The sequence below is a fragment of the Triticum urartu genome, chromosome 6A (assembly GCF_056163025.1).
Source record: "Triticum urartu cultivar PI428250 chromosome 6A, HENAU_Tu73, whole genome shotgun sequence".
Lineage (NCBI taxonomy): Eukaryota > Viridiplantae > Streptophyta > Magnoliopsida > Poales > Poaceae > Triticum > Triticum urartu.
In genome coordinates, this window is record NC_141878.1 from 276,289,843 (window position 1) to 276,304,882 (window position 15,040).

Below are 15,040 nucleotides of genomic sequence, written 5' to 3' on the forward strand. Positions count from 1 at the left end.
TTTACGCTTCCCTAAATTCTCTGGAAAAGAAACCATCTTTAGATCCAAAATATCCAATCGCTTATTGCAAAGAGTAATCAAGGTATTAATGCGATTGATACTACCATTGAGATGTTTGAGGGGTTCATTATATTTTTGTAATTCAACCATATGTTTATGAAAATCATCAACATTAGCATCAAGCTCAATGAAATTCCCTTTGGCGGCAAAATCTAAGAGTTGTCTATGATGCAAAGTCAATCCTATGTAAAAATTACGAAGCAAGATATTAGCATCCCCCTTTAAATTGCAAATACAATAGGATTCCATAAGCCTATACCAAGCATCTGTCAATTTTTCTCCTTGTCTTTGCTTGAAGGATAGAACTTCAAAATCTGGTGACAAAGGAGGAGTAGACACGCTAGCCATCAGGACTAGAAAGCAAGAGAACAGCGAACAAAAAAGAGCGGCGAATCAAACGGCAAATTTTTGTGAAGTGGGGTAGAAGAAAATGAGAGGCAAATGGAAAATAATGTAAATTGCGAGGAGATGAGATTTGTGATTAGGAACCTGGTATATGTTGAAGATCCTCCCCGGTAACGGCGCCAGAAATTCCTTTTGATGCGGCTTGAAGCTACGTCGGTATTTCCCCAAAGAGGAAGGGATGATGCAGCACAGCGACGGTAGGTATTTACCTCAGTGATGAGACCAAGGTTATCAAACCAGTAGGAGAACCAAGCAACAACACGTAAGTGGCGCCTGCACACAAATAACAACTACTCGCAACCCACGTATTAAAGGGGTTGTCAATCCATTTCGGGTAATGGTGCCAGGAATTGGCAAAACAAACGTGAATAAATTGTAGTAGATTGATAGATCGAACGCCAAATAAAATAAATAGGAATAAATTGCAGCAAGGTATTTTTGTATTTTTGGTTTAATAGATCTAAAAATAAAAGGCAAATAAAATAGATCGCTAAGGCAAATATATTAAAGAAGAGACCCGGGGGCCATAGGTTTCACTAGTGGCTTCTCTCGAGAAAAATAGCAAACAGTGGGTAAACAAATTACTGTTGGCAATCGATGGAACTTCAAATAATCATGACGATATAGAGGCAATGATCATTATATAGGCATCACGTCCAAGATTAGTAGACTGACTCCTGCCTGCATCTGCTACTATTACTCCACACATCGACCGCTATCCAACATGCATTTAGTGTATTAAGTTCATGGGGAAACGGAGTAATGCAATAAGAACGATGACATGATGTAGACAAGATCTATCTATGTAGAGATAGACCCCATCGTTTTATCCTTAGTAGCAATGATACATACGTGTCGGTTCCCCTTCTGTCACTGGGATCAAGCACCGTAAGATTGAACCCACTACAAAGCACTTCTTCCTAATGCAAGATAAATAGATCAAGTTGGCCAAACCAAACCCAAATATCGGAGAAGAAATACGAGGCTATAAGCAATCATGCATATAAGAGATCAAAGAAGATTCAAATAACTTTCAGGGATAACAAGATAGATCTGATCATAAACTCAAACTTCATCTGATCCCAACAAACACACCACAAAAAGAGTTACATCATATGGATCTCCAAGAGACCATTGTATTGAGAATCAAATGAGAGAGAGGAAGCCATCTAGCTACAAACTACGGACCCGAAGGTCTACAAAGAACTACTCACGCATCATCGGAGAGGCACCAATGGAAGTGGTGAACCCCTCCGTGATGGTGTCTAGATTGGATCTGGTGGTTATGGACTTGACAGCGGCTGGAATTGATTTTCGTCGTCTCCCCTAGGGTTTCTGGAATATCGGGGTATTTATAGAGCAAAGAGGCAGTTCAGGGGGCACCCGAGGTGGGCACAACCCACCAGGGCGCGCCTGGGCCTCCTGGCGCGCCCTGGTGGGTTGTGCTCCCCTCAAAGCACCCTGTAGGTGCTTCTTCAGCCCATTGGTTGTCTTCTGGTCCAAAAAAATCTCCAAAAAGTCTCGCTGCGTTTGGACTCCGTTTGTTATTGATTTCCTGCGATGTAAAAAACATGCAAAAAGACAACAACTGGCACTTAGCACTATGTCAATAGGTTAGTACCAAAAAATGATATAAAATGATTATAAAACATGCAAGATTGATAATATAACAGCATGGAACAATCAAAAATTATAGATACATTAGAGACGTATCACCACGAAGAAGCAACGTTGTCTATCCCACCATGGCCATCGCCCACGAAGGACTTGCCTCACTTGGGTAGATCTTCATGAAGTACGCGATCTCCTTGCCCTTACAAACTCCTTGGTTCAACTCCACAATCTTGACGGAGGCTCCCAAGTGAAACCTAACGAATCTAGGAGACACCACTCTCCAAAATGTAATAGATGGTGTGTTCATGATGAACTCCTTGCTCTTGTGCTTCAAATGATAGTCTCCCCAACACTCAACTCTCTCTCATAGATTTGGCTATGGTGGAAAAAAGATTTGAGTGAAAAGCAACTTGGGGATGGCTAGAGAACAAATTCTTGTGGTTGGATTGGAATGTCTTGGTCTCAACACATGAGTAGGTGGTTCTCTCTCAGAAAATGAATGTTGGAAGCGTAGGCACGTTCTGATGTCTCTCTCACTTGTGGAGAGGAGGGTTGAGGGGTATATATAGCCTCCACACAAAATCTAACCATTACATATAAAAGGGCCAACTCGGTTAGACCGAAATTGTGAACTCGGTGAGACTGATTCAGTTCAAAATGTGAACGTTAGGATTTTCGATGGGACCAATATGATCAACTCGGTGGGGCCGATGTGCTAGGGTTAGGGTAGAACCTCAACTCGGTTTGACCGATTACATAAACTCGGTAGGACCGATTTTGGTAATAAGCAAACAGAGAGTTGGTCAAGCAAACTCGGTGAGATCGACTGCGTATCTCGGTGAGGCTGAAATAATTGCAATAGGCAACAAAGAGTTTGCAAGCCCATCTCGGTGAGACCGAGATTAAATCGGTGAGACCGAACTGATTATGGTTTCTGGCAGTGGCTATGTCAAGTGAACTCGGTGGTGACGGATGAATCAAATTGGTGGGGCCGAATTTGACTTTAGGTTTTGGACATATTTGGAATAGAGAAAGTGGTTGAGGGCTTTGGAGCATATCACTAAGCACTTTGAGCAAATAGACCATTAAGCAACACCTCATCCCCTTTTAATAGTATTGGTTTTCCTATGGACTCAATGTGATCTTGGATCACTAAAATAGAAATGAAGAGTCTTGAGATTTTGCCAATCTTCTGTCCTTAGCATCTAGAAGGGGTTCCACATCCTCTTGTCCATGCCACGCCTTTGCTGAACTTTCTGAAATACACTAGTTGAAAATATTAGTCCAACAAGACATATGTTGACATTAATTACCAAAATCACCCAGGGAGCACTTGTGCTTCCAACAACCATCCCAGGTGTTTGCTTTAACTTCGCGCTGTCAAATTTGGTTGCATGTTGCATATGGTGTCTAGCTTGTATTGCTTCCAATTTGGTTAAATTGCATCTGCTTACTTTACAAATTATACCTTTGATAATGAAATGCCTTCCTGTTTTTGATACATACTACATATGTCTATTAACCATGTTCATACATCAAACTAATGTTCTTTTGTATCCCTCATCAATCACTTATGATGAGACAGTCACCCCAGTGGGTTACTGTGAGACGCGCTACTCGTTTAAAGAGTGCAGTGTCATCCTCCCCACATGATTGTCAACAAATAGCAAGGCTAAATGAACATAGTCAATGTAGCTCTCTAGTTGATGACCGCAATTCCCCTACACCACCATTGCAGGTGCTTGCTCTTACTTGGCAATGTGATATGTGGTTGCATGTTGCATATGGTGTCTACCTTGTAATGCTTCTAATTAGGGTAAATTGCATCTGCTTAGTTAACACATTATACCTGTGAATATGACATGCCTTCATGTTTTTGGTACATACTACGTCCTTCTATTAACGATGTTCTTACATCAAACTACTTATCTTGTGTATCCCTCATCAATCACTTCTTACGAGACACCTTCAAATTGATAGTGTAATATTGGTTGCATCTTGCATATCATTTCAAACATGTATTGCCTCTAATTTGTTGGAGTGCCACTTATAATGAGACACATCTAACTTGGTAGAGTGATTTTGGTTGGATCTTTCATATGGTGTCTAGATTGCATTGTTTCCATTTTGTTGAAATGCCTTTTGCTTAGCGTTTTTTGTACATATTCCATCCTCCTACAATGTGGTTGCCTTACATAAACGTTGTGTTCGTCAGTATCATGAATCAACGAATCTGAAAGTGCGAATTTCATTCCTTTTTCTTGCGTGTTTACTTAACAAGGAAAAATCTAAAAGGACGAAGGCACGGAATGATGGTAGTCCTCTGGAGCAAGCGAAACAGATGATCTCTGCAGATTCTCCTCCTACTCCTATTGTAGTGCAAGTTCCAAATCTCATCTCCCCAACTCCACAACCCTAGGTGCTTGCTCTAACATGGCAGTGTGATATCTGGTTGCATGTTGCATATGGTGCCTAGCTTGTCTTGCTCCTAATTTGTTAAATTGCATCTCCTTAGCTTACACATTATACATGTGAATATGACACGCCTTCCTGTTTTTGGTACATACTACATCTGCCTATCACACCATGTTCTTACATCAAACTACTGTTCTTGTGTATCCTGCATCTATCACTTATGATGAGACAGTCATGCCCGTGCTGTCGCGGGAAACCATGGCCACCTATGGTACCAGGAGGTCCCTTGCTGGTTCGGCAGGGGGGCGACGCGTTGCACAAAGAGCAGACCAGCATGGGGTAGCGCGGCAGAGATCACATGGGCAATTTACCCAGGTTCGGGCCGCCGCGAGGCATAAAACCCTACTCCTGCTTTGGTGGATTGATGGTGGAAAAGGTGGTGGTGGTGCATAGTACACTTGCCGGGCAGGGGTTGCCTCATGCAGCAGCGACTACGCGCGTATGGGGGTGTGAGTTATCCAACCTTCTAACCCTTTCTATGGTTGCCATGGGCCTCCTTTTATAGATCAAGGGGTAACCACAATGGCAAAGTAGTCATTATGCACTGATAAGATAGCAAGTAGTGCTATCATACCTAACTCTGCAGGCTGACGGGGCGCATTAAATGCACCGCTTAACGTCAGATCATGGGTTGCCCGCCAAGGCTTTCTGGGCTATCTTGCCAGCTCCGCGCATGTTCTCTTGACACGTTGCAGGACGGGTGTCATCTGTGGGTTTCTTCTGTAGGAAATGGCTGCCATGTGGCGAATGGCTACCACTTAATTACTTTGCGGCTTGACACCGCACTGATTGACGACGTGGGTCGTGTTGGAGTGGTTGGTGAGGCGATTTTTCCACCGCGAGCCCCGGCAGGCCCTGCCGGGGCTCACGGAGGCAAAATCGCCTCGCCAACTGCCGGGGCACCTCGGTTGTCTGCACGTGAGGGTGGCCTCGCCCCTTGCCGGGCTCGCCAGCCCGGTAAGGGAGGCTTTTCTCTTGACAATGTCCTGCTTCCTTGTCTCGTCCTTGGTCCCTCTTATCTGCATGTTGGTCCTTCGAATCTCTTGCCTTCTCGTACATCTTGGCTTGGTCTTGACTTGTCCATGCATGAGTGAGGGGAAAGCACATACCCCTGTTTGTTTTCCCCGACATAAGCCCTCGGGCCTAAGCCACACGTGTCGCGGGGTACGTTGGGTTAGGCCCCAAAAGTGGACGCCGGTTTTGTCATGGCGACTAGTCAATCCAAAGTCCACTTCGCATAATTACTGTGCGTCGTGGGGTCGTGGGACTGTTGTAGTTAAGGTAAAATGGTAACTTTCTGAAGCGTTGCACCCCCGTTCGGCTTTTCCTCCTTAAGAGCAGGGGAAAAATGAAGCGGCATGATTCACCTGTCTCCCGCTCCGCTCCCCCACCTTCTTCCTCCGCAAGCCAGGCGACAATTCCTCCCCTCGTTCTTCCTTCCGCCGCCGTTCTCCCCATCGAATCCTTCTCCCCTCCGTGTCGCTGCAGGAATGGGGAAGAAACCCACGGGGAAGAAGAAGCCAACGGCCGTAGTGAAGGAGGCCGCCGCCGAGGGAAGCAAGAGGTCGGCGGATCTTAACAAGAAACGGAGCGAAGATGTAGTCTTCGTCCCGTCTACCTTGAGCGGCCCCGTTCTTCAGGAAAAGTATGGGTATCTGTGGGGGAGGCCCGTTGAGAAAAGGCATGGAGCACCCGTAGTTTATGCGGCGGGGAACGAAGATCCGCCGGATTCTTATCAGTTCTTCGCTGCTTACTTCATCTGCAGCCTCTGTCCCCCCTTCTCTGAGTTCTTTGAGGCAATCATCAACATCTATGGGTTCCACCTCCTTGACTTCATGCCAAATGCAATGGCGACTATGGCCATCTTCGTGCATTTGTGTGAGAATATTGTCGGAGTGAAGCCCAATGTGGATCTGTTCCGGCATTACTTCGTCCCACGGGTGGAGAGCAAAGTCAATCGCTCTGGAATCATCAGCTGGATGCCACACGTGGCAAGGAGGATCTAGGATTACCTCCCTGGGAACCAGCGCGAAAGATGGGACGAATGGAGAGGGGACTGGTGTTGGATCCAGGACAAGGAAGCCCCCGAGTTCTGCGAAGCACGGAAGGAGTGCGTCGAGCGCGACAAGGATTGGAGCACCAAGGGCCTTACCGAGGATAGGTTGCGCCTGGCAATCAACAGTATTACCCGTTTGGCGACTGCCGGGTTAACCATTGAGCATGTGGGGGCAGATTTTCTTCTCCGCCGCATCTCGCCACTGCAGGAAAGGGATAGACCTGTGTGGCTATATGGTGATGCTGCAGATAGAATGAGGTTGCTCCTGGGGTTGGCCAATAACTTGTTAGTTTATGGCCATGGCTGGTTGTGCGATCAACTGTTCGGACGCTTCGAGTTGTTCAAGCTCTCGGCAACCGCCATCCCTCTGAATGTCAATTCTGCTCGGGACCAAATATTGAAATGGATGCCGGACTGCAATGCTGAAGGGGTATCGGGATCTTGGAAGCTCCCCACTCTAGACGAAGAGCTTCTGTGGTCGAGCACCCTGGTGGAGAGGGCCACCGGGCCCGAAGATGGGATGTATAAATGCACTTCCGCTACGGAGGTGGTGTATATTCTGAAGAGGGTCAAAGAGGACAAGGAGGTCCATCACGCAGAGGTGGAGAAGGCCGCAAAGGCCAGGAAGGGCAAAGGGGAGGCTGGGGACAGAAGCTCTTCCTAGGGCGGTAGCGAGGCGCAAGCCACGAAAGATGCTGCCGGGGAAGAGCTTGTCGGGGATGACTTTGTCGGGCTAGATTCCTTAGCCACGGCAGCAATGGAGCTCCAGGAGGGAGAGGAGGAGGAGAGGGAGGAGGACACGGCAGCGGCCCCTGAAGATGAGTGGCTTGCGGCTGGACCGCAAGCCCCCTCTCCGGACCCAGATCAGCGCACCCGCAGGTGCACCACAGCCTAAGGGGCGACGACCTCCAACCCAGCGCCAGCCACAAATAGGATGAAGAAGACCTCCACCAAGTCTACCAAGGCCGAGGTGGTGTGTCACCAATCCCCTCGCCTTGCTTAGGCAAAGGCTCCTTCCGCCAAATGGTCGGCGGCCGTGGAGGCGGAGTCCAGCCCCCGCTCTGGCTCAAGCTCCTCGCAGAGCTCGTCTTCCCCGGAGCTCTTGATGTCACGGCAGACACCAAAGCTACCGGGGAGTTCCATCATGCCGTCTCTAAAGAGAGGACGGGAGTCTCCTCCTCCCACGAAGTTCAACTTGAACTCCATGCTCATCACGGAAGAGTAAGGAAGATTTCCATTTGTTGGTAGATATCTCTTAGGCTGGCTTGAGTGCTTTTGCTGACTAACCTCGTGTTTTTGTTGTTGCCGGCAGGGAAGTGGAGGAGGACATGGAGACCCTCATCCACTGTTCCTGGAAGAGACTCCGGTGCCTCGAGTCGCTGGAGGGCGTGGAGGGCTCAACTTTGGCGGGGAAGGGTGCAGAAGTCCCAGTACCGAGCCCCCAGTTCAGCCTCGGCCTGGGAGCGGAAACTTGGCCCCGCCCTCTAGAGGTGATGGAGACAGCCCCCCCTATCCCCCCAACCGGAGGAGGAGGTGAGACGATGCAGGGCGAGCCCCTCCCTAAAGGGCATGCTTCCTCTGCCGCTCGAGCCGAAGAAATCATCGTGGAACCTTCTGTGGCTGAGACCGTGCAGAAGGCTGCCGAGTCTACCCCGGTAGAGGACAAAGCTTATGATCCGGCAACAGTTGTTGCCGGGGAAACATAGACCCCTGCCCGGCAAACCTCCCCAGGTATCCTGCTTAATTCTTCTTTTCTTTCATGCTCTAGTTGCTTCCACTGGTTTCTTCATTTTCTCGTGACTTCCATTTCTTCGTTATTCACTGGCCCTTACACATGCAACCCCTCAAACCGAGGAACCAGATCTGCTGGAGGTGGTGGATGACATAGGGAGGGCTACCGCGGATGAAGCCGCAGAGCTCGCAGCTGTCGAGGGGAAGGATCTCCCTGTCAGGGATGTACAGGGCTCCTTGGCGGTGATGGAGCATTCTTCGGTGGATGCCCCGGTAGGGGAAGTGGCCATTGACATGAAAATCCCAATTCAGACCATGGGTCCACTGGCCGCCATCGAGACAGTTGCCGAGATTTCGCCACCCTCCTCGAGCGCACTAGCAATGGTGTTGTTGCCACCCGGAGCTGAAGCCCCCGGCCTGTCCCTGACCACGGATACAGAGCTTGATGAAGAGCTTCAACGCCTCCTGGCTCCGCTTTACCAGGGAACCGGAGAGGCTGATGACTCAGCCACCGTCGCCATGGACTTGTCCTTCATGAAATCCATGGCGGTAGGCATGAAGGAGATGCAGGCCCGGTACAACCAGAAGTGGCAGGTGCTCAAGGAGCGGCGTGAGTCTGCCAACAAGTTGGACCGGAAGATGAAGAACAAGTGTTTGGAGTTGCGCGAGTGGAACGACAAGCAATTCAAGGTGCTCATGAGGCAGCAAGAGGCCCTCCCGATGACGAGGGAGGATGTCATGGCTCGAGAGACACGCTTGGCAGATCGCAAGGCATCTTTGGACGCGAGAGAGTGAGATATCTCCCTCCGGTAGGAGAAACTCGAAGCCACCCTCCACTCCAAGGACAAAAGTTTAGAGGCCCTAGTGCAGTAACGCACCAAAGAGTTGGACGACAAGCATGGAGCTGCTCTGGACACCCTTGCCACTGACCATGCTGCATAGCTGAAGAAGCTTGATACGTCTCCAACGTATCTATAATTTTTGATTGTTTCATGTTGTTATATTATCAATCTTGGATGTTCTATAATCATTTTATAGTCATTTTATATCATTTTTTGGTACTAACCTATTGACATAGTGCCAAGTGCCAGTTCCTGTTTTTTCTGTATTTTTTACATCACAGAAAATCAATATCAGACGGAGTCCAAATGCCACGAAACTTTACGGAGATTTTTTATGGACCAGAAGGAACAAGTTGGGCCCTGGTAGCACCTGGGGGGAGTCCCGAGGAAGGGACAACCCACCAGGTCGCGCCAGGAGGCCCAGGCGCGCCCTGGTGGGTTGTGCCCACCTCGGGTGCCCCCCGGACCGCCTCTTTGCTCTGTAAATACCCAAATATTTCCAAAACCCTAGGGGAGTCGACGAAATATTCGTCCAGCCGCCGCAGAGTCCGGAACCACCAGATCCAATCTAGACACCATCTCGGATGGGGTTCACCACCTCCATTGGTGCCTGTGCGATGATGCGTGAGTAGTTGTTTGTAGACCTTCGAGTCCGTACTTAGTATCTAGATGGCTTCATCTCTCTCTCTCTTGATTCTCAATACAATGGTCTCTTGGAGATCCATATGATGTAACTCTTTTTGCGGTGTGTTTGTTGGGATCTGATGAACTTTGAGTTTATGATCAGTCATATATTGTTATATCCATGAAAGTTATTTGAGTTTCTTTTATCTCTTATATGCATGATCTCTTGTAGCCGCGTATTTCTTCTCTGATATTTAGGTTTTCTTATGCCAACTTGATCTATTAATCTTGCAATGGGAAGAGGTGCCCGGTAGTGGGTTCGATCTTACGGTGCTTGATCCCAGTGACAGAAAAGGGAACCGACACGTATGTATCGTTGCTACTAAGGATAAAATGACGGGATCTATATCTATGCAATAGATAAACAGATCTTGTCTACATCATGTTATCGTTCTTATTGCATTACTCCATTTTTTCATGAACTTAATACACTAGATGCATGCTGGATAGCGGTCGATGTGTGGAGTAATAGTAGTAGATGCAGGCAGGAGTCGATCTACTAATATTGGATGTGATGCATATGTAATGATCATTACCTAGATATTTTCATAACTATTTGAGGTTCTATCAATTGCCCAACGGTAATTTGTTTACCCACCATTTGCTATTTTTCTCAAGAGAAGCCACTAGTGAAACCTACGGCCCCTGGGTCTTCTTCCGCATATATTAGCTTGGGATCTACTTTTCCTTTGCATTTTTATTCAGATCTATTAAACCAAAAATACAAAAATACTTTGCTGCAATTTATTTTATTTGCGATCTATTATTTCAATCTACTAAATTTTCTGGCATCGTTACCCGAAAGGGATTGACAACCCCTTTAACACGTCGGGTTGCAAGGTGTTGTTATTTGTGTGTAGGTGCTATTTACGTTGTGTTGCTTGGTTCTCCTACTGGTTCGATAACCTTGGTTTCTTCACTGAGGGAAATACCTGCCGTCGTTGTGCGCATCATCCCTTCCTCTTTGGGGAAATACCGATGTAGTCCTAGTAAACAGGAGCTTTTCAGGCATTACAACCAGAGAGCAATCAAAAGGAATTTCTGGCGCCGTTGCCGGGGAGGATCTTCTTCATAACCAGGTTCCTAATCACAAATCTCATATCCTCGCAATTTACATTATTTGCCATTTGCCTCTAATTTTCCTCTCCCTCACTTCACAAAAATTTGCCGTTTTATTCGCCTCTCTTTTCCGTTCGCCATTTTCTTGCCAGATCTGTTTTTGAGTGCAATCTTGTGGTGTGGTCATCATGACTCAAGAGAACACCAAGTTATGTGATTTCTCAAATAGCAACAACAATGATTTTATCGGCACTCCACTTGCTCCTCCCGCCGCTAGTGCGGAGACTTGTGATATTAATACCGCTTTGTTGAATCTTGTTATGAAAAACCAATTTTCCGGTGCTCCTAATGAGGATGTCGCGCCCGATCCTAATACCTTCGTGGAATTATGCGATATGCAAAAGAAAAAAGATGTGGACAATGATGTGGTCAAGATGAAATTATTTCTATTTTCTTTGCGTGATTCTGCAAAAATTTGGTTCTCTTTGTTGCCTCGCAATAGTATCAATTCTTGGAATAAGTGCAAAGATGCTTCTATCACTAAGTATTTTCCGCCCGCAAAAATTATTTCCCTTAGAACCCAGATCACGCATTTCAAGCAAGTTGAACATGAGCATGTTGCACAATCTTGGGAAAGGATGAAAATGATGCTAAGGAATTGCCCAACTCATGGGTTAAATTTTTGGATAATCATACAAAAAATTTATGCGGGGATGAATTTCGTTTCAAGTAATCTTTTAGATTCCGCCGCGGGTGGTACTTTAATGGAAATTACTTTGGGTGAATCCACAAAATTTCTTGACAATATCATGGCAAATTACTCGCAATGGCGTACCGAAAGGGCTCCTACAAGTAAAAAAGTTAATTCAGTTGAAGAAATTTCTTCTTTGAGTGAAAAAGCTGATGCTCTTGTGAAATTGGCTGCTAGTAGAAATGCTCCTATTGATCTTAATGATATGCCTTTGTCTACTTTGATTGAGCAAAATAGTGATGCCATAGATGTGAATTTTATCTCTCCAAATAATTTCAATAACAATGCTTATAGAGGTAATTTTAACCCTAGGCCTTTTCCTATTAATTCCTATAATAATTATGGTAATTCTATGGAAATCAATCTTATAATAATAATAGGAACACCTCTGATCTTTAAGAAAAGTTGAATAAGATTGATGATTTGTCTAGAAGTGATGATAGAATTGCTCATGATGTGGAAAATCTCAAGATGAAAATTTTTGTGCCTAAAGTAGATGAATCAATTAAAGCTCTTTATGTTTCTATGGATGAATGTAAGAAAAGAACCGCTATGCTTAGAGCTAAATGAGAATTCTTAGAAAAAGCTTTTTCTAGTGATTTCTTTCGCAAAAGTGATGAAGATCTTAAGATGATTAGTGTTTCTTCCACGGATTCCTTGTTTAGTAAAGTTAATATTGATGAAAAAGGGACTGGAGAAGAGTCAACTTTAGGTAGAAGGCGTCCCAATATTTTAAAGGGTGAAAATCTTGTTGAAAAAAATTGATGAAAGTGAGTTTGAAGAGGTCAAAACTTTAACTAGTGATGTGCCCACTCTTTTGGATTACAAGGACTTTAATTATGATAGTTGATCTTTGATTGATTGTATTTATTTCTTGCAATCCATGATAAATTCACCCCATGCTTATGAACAAAATAAAGCTTTTACTAAACATATTGTTGATGCTATGATGAAAGCTCTTGAAGAAAAATTGGAATTGGAAGTTTCAATTCCTAGAAAATTGCATGACGAATGGGAACCTACTATCAAAGTCAAGATTAAAAATTATGACCGTTTTGTGTTGTGTGACTTGGGTGCTAGTGCTTCTACAATTCCGAAATCTTTATGTGATGTGCTTGGTCTTACCGAACTTGAATCATGCTCTTTAAATTTGCAGTTGGCGGATTCTACTATTAAAAAGCCTATGCGAAGAATTCATGATGTTCTTATTCTTGAAAATAGGAATTATGTGCCCATATATTTTATTGTTCTTGATATTGATTGGAATCCGTCTTGTCCGATTATTCTTGGTAGACCGTTTTTACGCACTATTGGTGCCGTGATTAATCTGAAAGAAGGCAATATTAATTTCCAATTTCCTTTGAGGAAGGGTATGGAACACTTTCCTAGAACTATAGTTAAGCCACCCTATGAATCAATCATGAGGGCATCTTAGGGATCTCAAACCAAAGATGACAAAACTTAGATCCTTGCTTTATGCCTAGCTAAGGGCGTAAAACTATAGCGCTTGTTGGGAGGCAACCCAATGATTTTTTTTTGCTTTCTGCTTCATGTTCTTGTTTGTTATCACAATTATGCTACTATTATGATTGTGTTTTTTATGTTTTAATTAGTGTTTGTGCCAAGTAAAGCCTTTAGGATCTTCTTGGGTGATAGTTGTTTGATCTTGCTGAAAAAACAGAAATGTTTATGCTCACGAAATTAATTTTCATATTTTACCAGGGAGCTATAAAATACCCATTCCACTTGCAGTAGATCTATATACAAATTTCTCAGGTCGTCCTAATTTTTCAATTTTTTTGAAGTTACAGAAGTATTCGAAATAATCAGATTGCTACACACTATTCTATTTTGACAGGTTCTGTTTTCTTTGTGTTGTGTGCTTATTTTGATGGCTATATGGTTTTCTTTGATGATTATTTTCCATAGAAAAGTTGGAATATAGTAGATATAATACAAAAACAAAATATGAATTGGTTTTATACAACAGTTATAGTAGTGGTTTATTATTCTTATACTAACGGATCTCACGAAGGTTTTGTTGAGTTTTGTGTGATTGAAGTTTTCAAGTGTTGGGTTATCTTACAATGGATGAAGGAAGGATGGAAGAGCCTAAGCTTGGGGATGCCCCGGCATCCCAAGCTATTATCCAAGAATGAGAAACCAACTAAGCTTGGGGATACCCCCGAGTGGCGTCCCCGCTTTCAACAACTGTCAGTATTTTACTCGAGACTATATTTTTATTCGTCACATGATATGTGTTTTGCTTGGAGTGTCTTATATGATATGAGTCTTTGCTTGTTTTATTTTGTGTTTTAAGTCATCAATCCTTGCTGAACACACCTATTTGAGAGAGCCAAAATTATGTCATGACTTGTTAGAATTGCTCTCTATGCTTCACTTAAATCTTTTATGAGCTAGGACTTGATCTAGTGCTTCACTTATATCTTTTTGTGCGCGGTGTGCTTAGTATTTTTGAAGAAATGCGCTCTTGGTTCACTTAGATTTATTTGAGAGTTAGTAATTTTTTTAAGAAAATCTCTCTTGCTTCACTTAAATTATTTTGAGAGAAAGAAATATTATGCTCATGATCTTCACTTATATTTGTTTGAGCTTATGAAAAGCAACACACGAAAATTAGTCCCAAAGTGATGGATATCCAAGAAGGATAAAGAAAAGAAAAATGTCCTGAAGATCATTGGACAAAATAAACTTGTTTCTTAGTAATAGTTTTGAGATATGATGATGTGATATGTGAGTTATTTTGATGAGTAATTATGCTCTAGTAGGAATATTGGTGTTAAGGTTTGTGATTCCCGAAGCATGCACGTATAGTCTCTCGTTATGCTATGATGTTGGAGCATGATTTATTTTTGATTGTCTTCCTTATGAGTGGCGGTCGGGGACGAGAGATGGTCTTTTCCTACCAATCTATCCCCATAGGGGCATGCGTAGTAGTACTTTGCTTCGAGGGCTAATAAACTTTTGCAATAAGTATATGAGTTCTTTATGACTAATGTGACTCCATGGATTATACACACTCTTACCTTTTCGCAACTTGCTAGCCTCTACTGTACCGTGCATTGCCCTTTCTCACATGGAGACATGGTGCAAACTTCGCAGGTGCATCCAAACCACGTGATATGATACGCTCTATCACACATAAGCCTCATTATATCTTCCTCAAAACAGCCACCATACCTACCTATTATGGCTTTTCCATGGCCATTCCGAGATATATTGCCATGCAACTTCCATCGTTTTCGTTTGATGACTTGAGCATTCATTGTCATATTGCTTTGCATGATCATATAGCTGACATAGTGTTTGTGGCTCAACCACCGTTCATCATTTTTCATACAT